The 16349-nt window shown below is 25.1% G+C and overlaps 1 protein-coding gene across 2 annotated transcripts in view; it reads right to left on the reverse strand.

Annotated features, from left to right (window-relative positions):
- LOC113548622 overlaps positions 1-16349 on the reverse strand; it is a 112389-nt gene that overhangs the window by 76665 nt on the left and 19375 nt on the right. Inside the window, exon 2 of one of the 2 annotated variants that reach the window (XM_026949593.1) lies at positions 6438-6514. The exons of the other annotated variant lie outside the window; for it this stretch is intronic. The gene's annotated coding sequence lies outside the window, so the exon portion shown is untranslated. The remainder of the gene's footprint in view (positions 1-6437; positions 6515-16349) is intronic. 2 annotated transcript variants of the gene reach the window in all.

The raw sequence follows: 16349 nt of genomic DNA on the forward strand, positions 1-16349 counted from the left end.
GTATTGTGCAGCCACAAGGGCTAAGGTTCTTAATTAATCGTATTATATATATTTTGTTTGCAAATTATTTATTATAATATTTGTGTAACTTAAACTCATACTCAAAATACCATTGTTTCTCTTATTTACTATATTAAACAAGTATTCACAAACACATGTACATACACACATACTTCACTGACGTAACTCATCAGTATTTCACGGGCAATCCCGAACACTGTGTCGAGTGTAGCTGAGTATTGAGCTACTGACACCAACTTTACAATGTACCATACACGTACAGTTATTTTTTGTCAGAAAGAGTCGTAACACTAACTTAAAATAAATTTTCCATAGTAAAAAAAAAAAAAAAATCAAATACATGTGTATTTATATATAAATAATAAGTATACAATTGGCATAGTATTATTATGTAAATATAAAAATAATAGTAAATTATTTAGTTATTCAAACTAATGATATAATATAGTTTGAGCTGCGCAACCTACTAATCACTATTGAATATAAACATAGATAAAGTACAGGTATTATTGGCAATTATAATTATAGTCACTTTGATATGCACAAGTATTTATTATGTATGTTTATGTATTGCATAAATAATTATAAATGGACTCAAGAGACTTAGAAAGTCTCATTCACGATCGAATAATGACAATAATTATTAATGTATCGACGATATGCAGACGGAAAATGAACAAATATTAAAATGAATTACAGTTGTGCGCGTGTTACTAAAATTAATGCTTATTAGTTCGTATAGTTTGATACAATATGAATGTTTTAAATTTAAGCAATTAATAGTTTAGTTTAATTGTATTTTATATCTTTTTAACTATCATACATTTTCAGAAAATGTCCGATGACCGCGAGTTCGAGACTTAACTATATTATATTTATAAGAATAAATATTTTTTTTTAATAATAGTCAATTCGAAAATGCTTAGTAAAATATTTTCTGTAAATAATTAAATGTAATGTTATTTATATTTTTTTTTTTTTTTTGGGAAATGGATTTCTGAAATACGTATACACTATACATAAGGTCGAAAATAAATTGTTACAAAGCAAAATTATTAAATCTGGATTCTGTTTTTGAATCGTCAGGTCACGCAGAAAAACCAATTTCACTTCGGAAGGCAGCGGCTACAAATAGTATTTCAGAGGCACATGAATATTGTCCGATATCGTTGTAAAACAGAATACAATATGAACAGGTGTGCTCACAGATCATCCATAATTTATAATTTAAATGTCTTGGAAAATAAAAATAAGAATAATTGAACAATACTTCATACATAAGGTTTTTATATACCTATATATTTATGTTATTATATATTGTAAGTACGCCATAATACATTTTTTAAGTTGATTATGTGTATTTTCATTCATTTTAACATAAATTGCAAGTATAAACAATTTTAATAGTCACAATAAAATAATTATCTACACTAGTTATGGACCGCGTTCATTGCCTGATATCGTTAGAAAATTATTACAAGTATTATAATTTTCTAATTAAAAATTAACTGCGGGAATTTTTCCCGAAAAGCCACCCAAACCGTTGAAAGTTTTACTGACGAGTGGTTTCATTTTTACGTAACTTATAGTCAAAATTATTCCCGACACATACGCGTACATTGCATGTTTGTGTTATATAATTCATTTTTATGTTTGTTGTTTATTTTTTGAATAATAATAATAAAATAAACCAATATAATATTGATTTCCCGAACTGTCAACACTTCCGGTAACATATATTTATACATATATCTATATTTTAAGTACTAAATAATGTAGCCAATATAAGCAAATCGCTGTGTATACAATACCAAGGATTACAGGATAAATCACTTAACATGCTTACAATTTTGTAGTGCATAGATGGGATATCTAATGGAGTTTCTTGTTTCTAATTCACCGTAATACAAATCGTACATAATTTAGGAGAATAATATTTAGTTGATCGCAACTGACATAAAATAAGAATACATAACATACCACATAGGTAATATATTACGAACTTATAGATATAGTGTTAAATATTATAATTTAATAAATTTAATACGCAGATGTATACATTTCGATATAATAATATATAACATTGATATGGTTATAATATTTTTAGAGATTTTATATTTAAATGTACGATGTATATTGATTCGGTTTGTTTAAACGGGCGGTAATGTTTCACCATTCGGTCGTTGATGGATGATTACTTAAAATCACAATTCATGATTTTTTTTATGCGTATGATGGTTGTATAAATAAGCTCGTATAAGTGCTTTAGTTTTAACTAATAGTAAGAGTATGATTATAATATAATATTTGGGTTATGAAATTCGTGATAAAAACTGTTACAACGGACAAATGCATATAAAAAATATAGAGTTAATTCGTTTCTATGTCGTAACGCGTTAAGCGGTATCAAATTGTTATTCAAATTCATAATAAAATAATGATGGTTATGTACCTGTGCTTTTTTTTCAATTTCTTTTATCCCAATACTGTAGCCTGTTCAAGTGAAGCTCCGTGATCATCACACCGTAGCACCCCCCCCCCCACAACCCTTTTAATTTTCAAACGTGCCTCGTATATTATGATTTATTAATATTCATCCGCCTTATTATTGCATTGTTATTATTATTTAAAGTGAAGTGTTGTAATAATTATACAAACGATTGCCTAACTTTAGTTTCGGTCACACTTCGTGACCGGCAACCCTGCAAACTCGGTAATTTCGTTTCAAGTTCACAATAATAACCATGGTTCCCGATATTTATATAGGCGCTTACTGTTATGCATATATGTATAAGTTTGCCTCGATATTATATTATTTAACGTAGAGTGCTATTGTTTTTGTTATTTTAAGAACGAATAGACAATAATAATTGAATACGAGACTGTTATTTTCCATTGCCAATATTACATAATTATAATCACCCCTCGCATAGACACAGGCAGTTACATTGATTTTGTACATTAAAAGTGAATATAGTATATTGACAGGGTTCATCATAATTATCAATAATATTATCCTTTTTGAATGTATACTGGTAAACTGGACTCTACATGAATGAAAATTATTTTAGTTCCTATGACTTATTTATATCTAACTAACAGCTGCAAATGGATTAGAGTGTACTCGGCTGGCTTCGTGATGAAATGTTTTAAACTTTAACTACTCGTCTTGTTATATGTCCGGAGTATGTCAACTGAATGTCTGCGCAGACTATACTATAATACTGATAATTACAACCCGATGACTTGTGTTGTTTGTATATTGCATTAGTTGTTTTTAATGTGATAATACTGTTCTTAATTATATTCATTGCAATAAATGGTCTATTTTTCTTTTTTGTTTAATTATTTGATTTAAAATTAGCCCATAATATCATTGCCTTAGAATAGTTTATGTTTTATTGAAAAATATTGACTATATCTTGTTTTGCAATTTCAAATACGAGAGTACTTTATATAGTGTATTTTATTTTTATTTTTATTAAAATATATTTTTATTTTTTAATTCCTTGCATAAATATAATATTTTACTTCCGTATTAGTGTATTACTTTTGAAATTCAATTACGGATTAATCGAATAATACATTAAGTACTTCCTTTAATAAGTATTGTGTAAAAATGTTTGTATAAAATATACATACTATTATAATTTATAATATTACATTAAATAACTACAATTTAACAGTTTGTTTAGTGTACAGTGCATTTAATACCGAGTTGTACATTTTGTAAATCTACCTAAATTTGTTTGATAATTCGAATTTTGTAAAAATTTGACTAAGTGTCTCGATATATTTTTACCTAAATCTTTTTTATTAAATTAATTGCTAATGATCTATTGAAAGTTTCGAGTTCTAATACTTCACATCTGTATGTGTTTTGACGTGTCATTATATTATATTATTTGCATTATTATACACTGATACTATTAGTACTGTAATACCAAAGAGTATTGTTACTAATTTGCTTAAATTTTTTTAATCTGTTCCATGATAGTATTCTTTTGGTATAATAAATGATTCACCTAACTTCAAACGGAGTTTATAAAATTACATAAACTTCAATACGAAACAGTTATTTATACTGAAAACACAAATGGCTAAAAAATATCAGATTTTATCTTTTAATGATATATTGCAATGTACTTCTTTTTTTTATGTATTATATAAGTAGTTAGATGGTGATAACAATTAATAAATTATTGATGGATATGGTGCAATGATTGAAAAACTTTAATTTCTGCACGTTCTACTTATATAAAATTGCATGTACATTGTGTATTTAAATATTTTCATTTTTCCCATGTAATATACCGTAATTTCTTTATGTTTAAATAATATAGTAATGTTTATAGTATAGAATACATTCATGATGTATTACGTCTATGTAAATTATATGTACTTTAATACGTTTTATAATCTTTTTTGTTCATTATGTACATACATTGTACACCGCTGGTATATTTGTAGTTTTAACATAATACAATTTTGTACAAAATTATCGTATATTGAATGTACACAACTGAATATAATATTGATGTCTAGTACACAAATCGCTTTGTATTTTGCATATTTGATATACATAATAAAATTTACTGATGTACCCATAATTAATAATCCAAGTTGTGTAATGCTTATTAATTGCACGATTGTTAAACTTTTCCAGTACACAATATAATATATAAAGTATATATTAGGTTTATATTTATAAATTAATATGTATAATCATTTTAAAATAAAAACAAATTTGATTATTTAAAATTATAAAAGGGGTATTGGTTTAGAAACGTTGTTTTTTTTATTAATTTAATTATCAAACAATGTAAAAATACAATTATTATTACAATTGTAAATTCGTAAAATAAGACTATTAAGTATAATACTTAAGTAAATGTACATTTGATTGTTTAAGCTTTAATAACCCGACAAAAAATATTGTGTGCATAGCAAGATTTGATAAATAAAAAAAAAATTAATTCATTAACTGTTATTAATTTTAGGTAAGTATTTATTTAATTTATAGACAATTTTATAATTATTACGTATCATCAATTTTACATTAACCATCAAATGACTCGATGACTATGAAATTATGTATTATTTAAAAAATGTACATGTTTTTAGAAAATATATTATTGTATTTAAATTACATTTGGAAATATATGACCAGTATAACTGATTAATGACACATACTGCAGCTGCAGACATAAATCAGTAATACAATTGTACGGGGACTGGGAAGAATAACTGCCAACAAGATACACATATTAGGTATGCTTTCCGTTTTAATACTTTTATAAATTTGAAACACGTCCTTATAAATATATATAAAAAAATACTTTACAATGTACGTACAATGTAAATAGAACAGTAAATTTTTCAAATACACTAAGTAAAATAGATGTACCGTGGGATTTATGTTAGTTTAAAATTAGACCACTGAGAGCAATTTTCCAGGAATATTTTTTACCCATCTGTTTTGATAAATGTTTCTATAACACATTTCATTTATACACTGCTCTAAATCAAATGAAAATCTTTTACATGCTTCAACTACTGTTTGTTTTCCCAACCGAGAACACAATATGTTTTATTTGGTGCCAAAGTTTCTTATACTGCATATATCGGATTCGATTTTACATTACATTGTCACGCTTTTGACTAGTTTACCGTAATCCTTTATGTACACAACACTATAACATACCGATAATTATTTTGTTTTAAATCAGAAGATAGAGCAACAGATTAAAAGCTAACGAGATCACTATAATGCCTTGACTATGGTGATGATTTGGATAGCATAATATTTATTATATATTGTGATTTATATGAGAATAAAAACTAAACATTTATAGTGTTATCAATAATTAATATTAATGTAGGCCTGTTTAAATATAATCGTGATTTGTAACGTAAATTGATTTAAATATACAATTATTAATATTCATCAAACATTTCGTTTTAAATTCAGCCCCTGTGACATTTTTCATTTTATATAATATTTTACAGAATATAAATTTAAAAAAAAATATATTTATAATATATATTCCGATAAGTGATATATACTTACTCGTATAATCTGTAAAATTTAAATTATTAGATAACTATTAAAGATAGCTTTTTTATGTATTAAACTAAAAAATATTTATGATAAATGTAATTTTATGTTAAGCACTGTTATAACTTCATGTTATGCAAGTAGTATTTCTTTTCTTACATAATATATTTTATTTTATAATAACTTAAATTTGATTTTAAAAATGTTTAGTCATTATAAATAGTTAATAAAGATGTACCATTTTATTTTTTAATTAAATTACTTAATTGACATTAATACTCTAAATTTGTTTTTTATTTATGTTTTCTGTTTACAATAAATTATGAACTCATTACAGTAGGTAATACTTATACTTTACATAAGAATTGTTTAACTTTTTACGCTAATGGATTCTCGTCGTAATTCATGTTCAGGCTTTCCGTTAAATAAGCATACCTGTTCAACATTTGAAATACAATGAATTACAAAACAATAATTAATTAAACCATTACAATATTAAGCCACAACTGAAATCATTTTAATTTATGACTTATCAAATAAATATATTTTAGCATAATTTAAAAATCAATGATCGTAAAAGTACATTCGTTATACTATTAGAAGAGGATTAGTGATATTTGAATCAGGAATGTAAAACAAAACTGTTATATTCCTAAACTTTTAGAATCACCAGCGAATCGCTCAATCAGGACACAGAATCCATCTCCACTACCATAAAATGCATCATTTTTGCCAATCCACTCAACCAAATTTAATATAATATGTAAATTTATCCCAGTGGCCACTGATGCACTGCATAATGTTAAATAAAATATATTTATTTATTTTTTTTTTTTTTAAAAAAAGAGAGGAAATAGGTAACCACTCTGCTATACAGTCGAGTGTACCTCGTCATTGAGTAAGTCATTGTAATTTATGTATTTAATTTGAATTCAATGATTTATCATTGCATACGAAAAACGATTAAGAGCAATGACGGTTGTTAGTCTACATTACGTAGGTACTAAGAATACTTTATAATGTATTTATATTGCTATTAAAGTAATTTATTTTACCACCCATTATTAATATTAGAAATATGTTAGGTTGAATTAATTTTTTTCGAAGAATTCCATAATTGCATTACGTAAAATATAATAATATATCTATGTTAAAAGTTTTAAATTCTCAAGAAAAATATTTTTGTTTTACAAAAAAAAAAATAACTTTTGACATACCTTTTCAAACTTAAAATTTTTTTTTTTTAACGTACCTATGTATCTCTAATTTTAAATAACAATTAAAATAACTTATGAGAAACCTTGTATTAAATTATTTACCTATTTAACCAACTGTATTTTTTTTGTCAATATAATATTATATTATAAGAAAATTAAGACAAAAAAAAAAAATCGAAAATTTTAAATGCTTACAATTAGCTAAAATAGAGTAAACATTTTTTTGAAAATTATATCATGTATAAAATATGATAATATAAACATTTGGAAAATATCCAAGTATTAAATATAATACGCTATAATATGAAAAGAAAATCGGTCCAAGGCATATAACAATAACATTCAAAGGTTCTTTATAATTAATGGTTTTTCTTTTTAACCTTCGAAAAATAAATTAATTTTGAGAATAAACAAAAATTGTATGAACAATTAAATGAGATAGGAGTAAGCTTATAATTAATCTGTATGACATCTACATTATAACTATATATATATTTTAACTAAGACATCTGGAATACATTTTTTTGTAGATACAATTGTATCTATATTTAATTAAATGAATAAATGTTAAACGTTTAACGACTGTACAATAATTGTAAATAACCACATACTCATTGCTCTTTTGTAAATCACAGCTTCTTAGGGAAATATTCATTTAAATACTTTTTTATGTGGATCATTGGGAGTAGGTCATTGTCGATATTAATTTTTGATTCTACCGAAAGTGCCATTTTTGTTTATTATCCAAGTATGAGTTACATGTACATATATGTATATATATTTAACTTAGACCTGTATGCTATAAAAAGTATATATCAACATACACTATTGTAATATATAATGGAGAATATTCTTTTTACTTTATTGGAACCTGCGTTATAATGATTTGCAATTCGTTATATATTGTTAGAATGTTTTCAAAGTGTTTCAATAAGAGAATAATTACTCTTGACTTTTATTTTATTGTGTTTCGCTTAGATTGCTTGACATATTTTCCGATATTTCCTACTATTTTCTGCAATATCTTTAAATAGAATAGTTATAGATAGATATGTATGTGTGTAATTATCATTTTGTTACTTATATAATATGTCTATTTGTCGTAATTTAGAGTATTTGGACTTAAAATAATCAAGCCAGTATAGCTACCATAAATCAAAATATATCTTTTAAACTTCCAACCTTCCAACAAGCTAAATTAATACCGTATATAAATTATTATTAATATTACTTTACCAAACTGTGCGTAAGAACACGGAGATTGTAATTTATTAGCCTTTAAGATGCATCAATACATACCTACATTAACTAAAATTCTTTAATATTATAATCTGTTCTTAGGTAAACTAATTAAAACTATTTTATACAATTGTTAAGAGTACTACAAACTCAACGTTGCATACACATCTCTATATTGAATAATTGTATTAAATTGTACAAAAACACTATCACTACGTACTTTAAATTTTAACTGATAATATACTCGTATTTATAATATTTTATTCTAATATCAATAAATAGTATAGTGTTATTTATTTTATCAAGTTGTTTTGAATTATTGATTTTAGGTATAATTTAATCAATTGCTTTTTATTTTTTTAAATTATACAATTTCGATGGAAAATTATAAAAATTTTTTTTTTTAAATGGCTAAAACTATTTTTCTTGAAAATAATATTTTAATTTATAGTCAACTATCTTAAGTAAGTTATAACCAATCTATTTATATTTGAAAGGCATAACGTAATTGTATCGTTTTATTGCAAAAAAATAAGAAATTTAATGTCTTGTGCATTGTATTATTATCTATTTATTGTTAATGTATAACTTTTTAATAACAAATTAAACTACTATGCACCTAGTTGCTAGTATAATGTTATATAACTCATGCACCTACTTAGTTATATTTTAAATATTTGAAATGGATTCATAATGTAACATCATTCAATTTACTAAGATTTATAGTAAGTCGTTGTAGAGGTGATTTAACTTTTTACGTGGCATATTCATCAATTTGTATTACCTAAATAATTAATAATAACAATAGATATTTAAATGTATATTCTACACTGAATAAATCTTGGGAGAAACTTAAATTTATTTACGCATTAGAATATTTTAGGATATATTTCCATTGCATAATTTAGCGATATTATCTAAAATTAAATAGTATAAAATATACTTGAATTTTAAGGTGTAAAATTAATGTTTAAAAGTTCACAAATATAAAAACAAATAAATTAAATAATAACTTTGTTTGGCATCATTTTTATCATTTTTAGAATCAACTATTATATTGATTATAAAACGTCCTCATACCCCAAAACCTGATTTAAGCCTGTACAATTCATACGAATAAAATTTTTAATTTTTAATATTCGTAAATGATTCAATTTTGTATGTACATAATATTATTCTTATATAATAGATTCCTGACTTGAAGAATAAAATAAATGAGTTTCTTTTATGTTTGTATTTACCCATTTGTGGTTTAATTTGCGTATATTTTTCTCATTTTTCCCAAAAAAATATATCGTTATACATTAGTTAAAATGACAAATGTAGTGTAAAACCTGTTACTTGTACATTAGGTGGATGTACACAATGAATTCAATGTGACATTTGAATGTCTTAAAAGTTTTAAGGTGGAAAGTCTTTATAATTAGATGTCATAGATACTGTGTTATATATTCACATTTAGACATGTTTTAAATTTAACAAGAGAATAAGAAAGAGCGATTAAAGCAAAACAAACTTCTCTATAATCTTGAATAAATTGCAATTTAAGTCTCAACGTTGAATCAATGGAAATACTTAGAAGTTTATACAGAATACATTATTAATTAATTTCCTAATTGTATATATATTATTTTATTAAAAAAATACTGTCTGTAAAAATAACTTAAAATGATAATTTAAATTATTATTAAAACCAATTATTATAAATTATTAATTACTACAAATTTTTGTAAAAAATTAATAATTGTATACATTTAAAATTTAAAAATTATGTACACTTCCAGAACGGGTATTGTATTGAATATGATTTCGGAATATTTATTAGTATATTTACGATTTGTTTGGTTGTATTGCGAGATAAAAAATAAAAGTGTAGGTCGTGAGTTATACATTTATATATAATGTGAACATGTAATATTCAATTTAAATCTGTAAAAAAAAAAAAAGGTTTATTGAACATTTGGTATTGATTTGTTTTATTAAATTATTTTTAACTATTATTGAAGCTTAAACCATTGCTCGCTAATGCGTTTAACGCATATATGTGGTTTTTGGCCACGTATAGAATACACATATGAGAGAGGATGCCCAATTAAACGTTAAACCAGATGTTCCGGAACGTATAAACAGACGTTTACCGTTAGTAGTTAGAGTTTGTATAATATAGCAGTATAAATATTTATACAAACTGAAAAGTAGCCCATAGTTCTCACGAGGGTTTCTTTCAACACATAGTTATAATTAACAAATTATCTGTCTTTAAAGTTTAATAACAACTCACTTCAACACAATATATAACCACGAATGTTTCCAAACTAGTATTTGATATTTATTTTTCTTTTTAAATACCTATTGTAAAAAATGGTTTTATTTAGTTTAGTTAATAATCGCAGTGCTATAATATATTAATATGATAATATCGCGTATCGCTAATAAAGTAGATTTGATTTTAACTCAATTCTTTTATAGTTTAATGTTATGTAATAATACAAAACTAAGCGTGTAAATATTAATTAACGTATAGATTTTTACAATATAATATGTGACGTTCGTATTTTGATGTTAAACGAATCGCTCGAGTTAAAACCTTTACCGATGACTTAATTATTTCCAAATAATATTTACACATAATCCGATATGTAGATCTGATAGTTTCCATTGCAACCGATAAATAAACAGCGAACACAATACAACACTGCGGACGACGATATAAACGAGAAACATCGAAATCTAAAATCGAAATAACAAAACTATAATATACGTGTTCCCGATTCAAGACTGATTCAATATAACGTATATTACGATTGTGCGATTTAAGCAACTATATCTACCCGTGTAAAGTTGCTTGGCGTGTTGATACAAAGTTAATTGATGCCATCACGAATTTAATATTTGCACAGACCGTTCTCATCCCTGTGCGACCTACAATAGACTCTGTACGTAGTAGCTCCATGGTAGGTACACTAATTTGACGATTCTATGAATTATTATTTGTTTACTGCCATAATATGGTATAGGTACGAGAAGTTGTATTCGCGCGGTATCTCCCGTATCACACGGTAGATTGCACATATAGTATTGTAGTGGCAGTTGTACATTGTACGCATATATTGTATGCTGTGTAATGCGTGCTGTACAAAGTGATACGTTCAATTATAACACAGGCACCTACATTCATTATTTCAAAAAGTGTCAACGTGTCTGAAAATAATATAATGTTTACATAATAATTATTAGCTGTCGTTTTAAAACTTTTCTGAAAAACAGAATTGTGTGTAATAATTTTTAAGCTATTTACTGTTTCGAATGAAAAAATATTATCGTTTTTTATTTAATATTCTGAAACAAAGTATTTATCCGTGTACTATATATTTCAATATAATAAAAAATCAAATTTCAAATAACAAGTTTACTAACATTTTGCGAGCGCCCCTTTGCCGTTCTACACGACTTACGTACAATTGAAATACTTATTACTAGTCCCCCAATTCTTACACAAAAAAAGAAAAAAATGATATGCACATATTTATGTAATCAAATATTTAAAAATATAACAAGCATATGGACTGAAAATGAATACTATGCAATATTTTTTTTTTTTTTTTTTTTTTTTTTAATATAAGTGAATAAAGATATTTGGATACGGTTTGACATGGTTAACGACACACACACATTGTAAAATAATTTTAGTTATGTTTATAATATAATACGTTAGACGAGATTATAATTATTAGTAGATAGGTATTATATAAAATATTCAGAAAATAATACAAATGTATTATTTTACTCAGCCGATCGATCGATTGTCTTTGCCTCAAAATAACGTAATTGCCTATTACAATAAACAATTTAATAAAACTTATAAAAACTTAAATAAAGTTTAAATAATTTAATTTTATATTTATAAAATACGCGACTTTTATGCAATAAATTAAAAACATATAACTGATATTATTTTTTACTGAAATATGCATAAAATAAATAAATTATAGAACCTACATATTAGGAAACGTTGACATATTTATATCATAATTATTTTGAAGAAGAAAATATGCTTTTACACATTAACCCGGCCCATACTTAATACTTTTAACTAATTAACTGTTCGTTCGTTCAAAATTCAAATTTTATGTATCAAACTTCTCCAAAAATATCCCGTTTCAGAATATTAAATTATAAATATATGTTTTCATTTAAGAAATTAAAAACTTAAAAATGAGAACGTTAAGAAATTTTAAAAACACTATGTTTCAATAATATCAAACTATAATACTATATAATATAACATTTTCAAAAAAGTTTATTTTCGACTTTTTTGAAATAATGTATATAGACACTTAAATGAATTACCTTGTATATATAAATACATCATATGACTCTATAGAATCGTAATCTACCGTTCAAACTTCAAACGTAAATAAATATAATATAATATGATCATACATCATCTATCTCGCACGTATTTGAGTATGTTAGTCTAGAATTTCGATTGAAGTATGAAAATCACATTGGACATTGCCATTTGACAACTCCACTTCTAATGTTGTCTTTTTATTTTCCATTACGATTGGTTTTACTAAAGCGTACAATTTTACATGTGTTATGCACGATACGCATCACGTTATAGTTGAGATAAGTTGTACAAGTTACCATCTGGTAACAATTTATCCGAGTGCGTTATATTTAAGCGATGGGGTGACAATTAGTATAATATATTATGACCTGCTAATATTTATTATTTGTATATTAGGAATAACATTATGATAGTATTATTTAGTAATATAATAACATATTTATATATATATATTTGTTACACTTGTTAGAAAATATCCTCAATATAAGCACCGCATGAACATCAAACCAAACTAATTAATAAGTATTAAATGCATAATTGTTATCACCGTGAACTCGTGGCAATATGTCCTGGATAGGCATCAAGAGAAGGGATTATGCATGATGGTTGTGAGGACGTGACCTTACGCGTACATTTTAACACTAATTAATATAATACATAAGGCAAAAATATCAATGAATAAAATAAGTATAGTCGGTACATTTTATATTACGTTTATGACATCATTTTAAGATCAATAATTATTCGTTTTGGCGAAGATATTTTTACAGTTTTGAGTTTATCGAATCTAATAAATTTAAAAGTTTCCTAAAATCTTTAAATTTATTGAAACAGTTCAAAGCATAATGTTTTAGTCAGTATCGTTATTATATAGGTATATCTAAAGAATATAAAAAAATAAAAAAACCAACCAGGATTTAAAGTTAGTTTTTAATCCCTATAAAATTGTAAAGTCTACAATTTTAATCTTTTGAAATAGATCAATAAACTTATAATATACCTTACCGAACACCCCATATTGAATTGATAAAATATATCTTTAAAATCAAATGCAATCAAATACGTAATAGTGAAGAGTATACGGAGACAATTTAATAAAAAGTTTAACCTTTTAAAGAAATTATTTTATTTGTTTGTATTATACATAAGTTTATTGTGAATGATAATAACAATATTTGCGCAATTATTCAAAATATATAACTTATATATATATATATTGTTATTTTAATTTAATAGATTTTTTTTAAATAAATTAAACTTATAATAAAATCTTATAGATTCATACTTATATAATGCATGTTAACACTAACATTTTGACATTATAATTACATGCATATTTTGTTTTATCACTCGTTAAGTCATATTTAGATGTCTAATTATTGATTAGTTTATACATTGATGAGTACCTACCAAAATTAAATTTATGTTTATTTTAAATGAAAATTATGTTCTAAAAGTATTATATATGATTAATTTATAAGGAAAATAGTCCTAAAATATAATATGTCACTAAAGTGTATCTAATATGACTCACCGTGGTGTCTACAAATTGATTTTAATTTAAATTATATTGTTTTATATTTTTTTCCTCTCCAATTATAATAATAATAATAAAAGTAAACATAATACGTTCATTACAATTGATTATTATAATTTATATATTGAATGGAGTTTACAGAATTTGTACGTACCTATACTTTTTACTAAAAAAGTAGGTTGTTACAACAGATTTTGTAATGTTGTTTGAATAATTAAAAACAAATGACAACACTACGACAGGGTTTATATTATTTTCTATTCAAAAGTATTGTTCGAGTACAATGCAATAATGTCGAATGTCGAATTGAGTAATGCGAATAATTAATATTTTCATTATGTGTTCATTAAACATTAATTCGTTCGGTTCGTATATAAACGTGAAATAAAAACAAACCTAAAAAACACTAAATAGAACTACTGCAATTATTGTACAACAGACTGCCGTGACCGAACTTTACAAGGATTAAATTCGAATCGCTTTCTTCAAACAGTGAAATGCAATAATTTTTATTCAACGTCGACGGATTCGCGTTTGGGCCTCGACGCTCGAACGCCGCTGATTGCGTCCGGGTGAAGTGCACGCGCGGGTCTCGAAACGATTAAGGATTTTTTTTTTTTTTACTCTCGATATGTATACATTCGCATTTCACACATAATATGGCCGTGGCGTGTCTGACGTGTCCGACTTGGTGATATTTCACCGTGTCGGGAGCAATAAATAAACGCCACAGAAAATCGAGTGAAGCGACTTCCGCGGCGGCCGTACAGTACTATTACGGTCTTCTTACAGAAAGTGGACTATTATACTCGTATACCACCCGCATGACGGTTAGCTAAAGCTCTTGCCAAACTCACTGCCCTCATTCGGTATAAATTCACATTTGATCGACTGTTACAATAATAATAATAATAATAATAATAATATAGTTTATCTTCTTCCTCGTGCGCCAGTTGGTTATAACAATAAATTTTCCATCAATCGCCGGAACACCAAATCACGAATTCATAAATTGATCGAATCGTGTAATTTTTTGAGTATAATAATATATTTAGTATACATCAGATTTTTTATTTCCCGATTTTGCGATGGACGGACGTAACATCGAAGTGCTGTGTGCGTTCGCAAACTTGTGATTACAACCAGTACTTGACTTGGAAAAAAAGTAGTAGAGGTACTCTAGAAACTTTTAAAAAAGTAACATCCCTAACATTTTAATACAACTCACATACTTCATGCGTGTATATAGATATCTCATTGTCAATTTATAACCATTTACCACTATTTTGTTTTAGCGGAACAACTAACAATAATCTTCCTGATCAATAATCGTGAGATTGTTTTTACGTTTGTATAATAATTCAGATTTTTTCATTACATAACGTTATCAAATATTTTTTTATGAATTGAATATCATTATTTTTCCTTAAACATAATATCAGATTCGTTAAATATATTTTATAAATAGTAACCATTTTTTAAATTCAAAAATTGTGATTATTTTGATTTTCTTTTCGTGAGTTAAATAAATGTTTATTTTTAACAGAAATGAACTATTACTTTAAAATCGAAATAATAAATGGATTTTGGGTAATACTAAATATACTTTGAACATGTTTCAAACATTCTTTTCTATGAAATAAATTTTACTACGATTAGTTACCATTGCTTGCATTAAAATGTATTAAATTTTGATCTAAGTTTCATGACTACAAATTTAACAATTTTATAATTATTGATAGATGTTATACATATTTAAATATAGAGTATGAAAATGTTAATCTAAATTCAATTGTTAGAAAGTTATTCATTATTAAGTTATCTATATGCATTTACTGCAGAAAAGATTTTAAATTCTGAATAAATTAATATTAATTTTGTCAAATCTCAAATATACATTATAGATACTGGTTAATAATAGCA

This window comes from Rhopalosiphum maidis, chromosome 4 (genome assembly GCF_003676215.2).
Source record: "Rhopalosiphum maidis isolate BTI-1 chromosome 4, ASM367621v3, whole genome shotgun sequence".
Classification (NCBI taxonomy): domain Eukaryota; kingdom Metazoa; phylum Arthropoda; class Insecta; order Hemiptera; family Aphididae; genus Rhopalosiphum; species Rhopalosiphum maidis.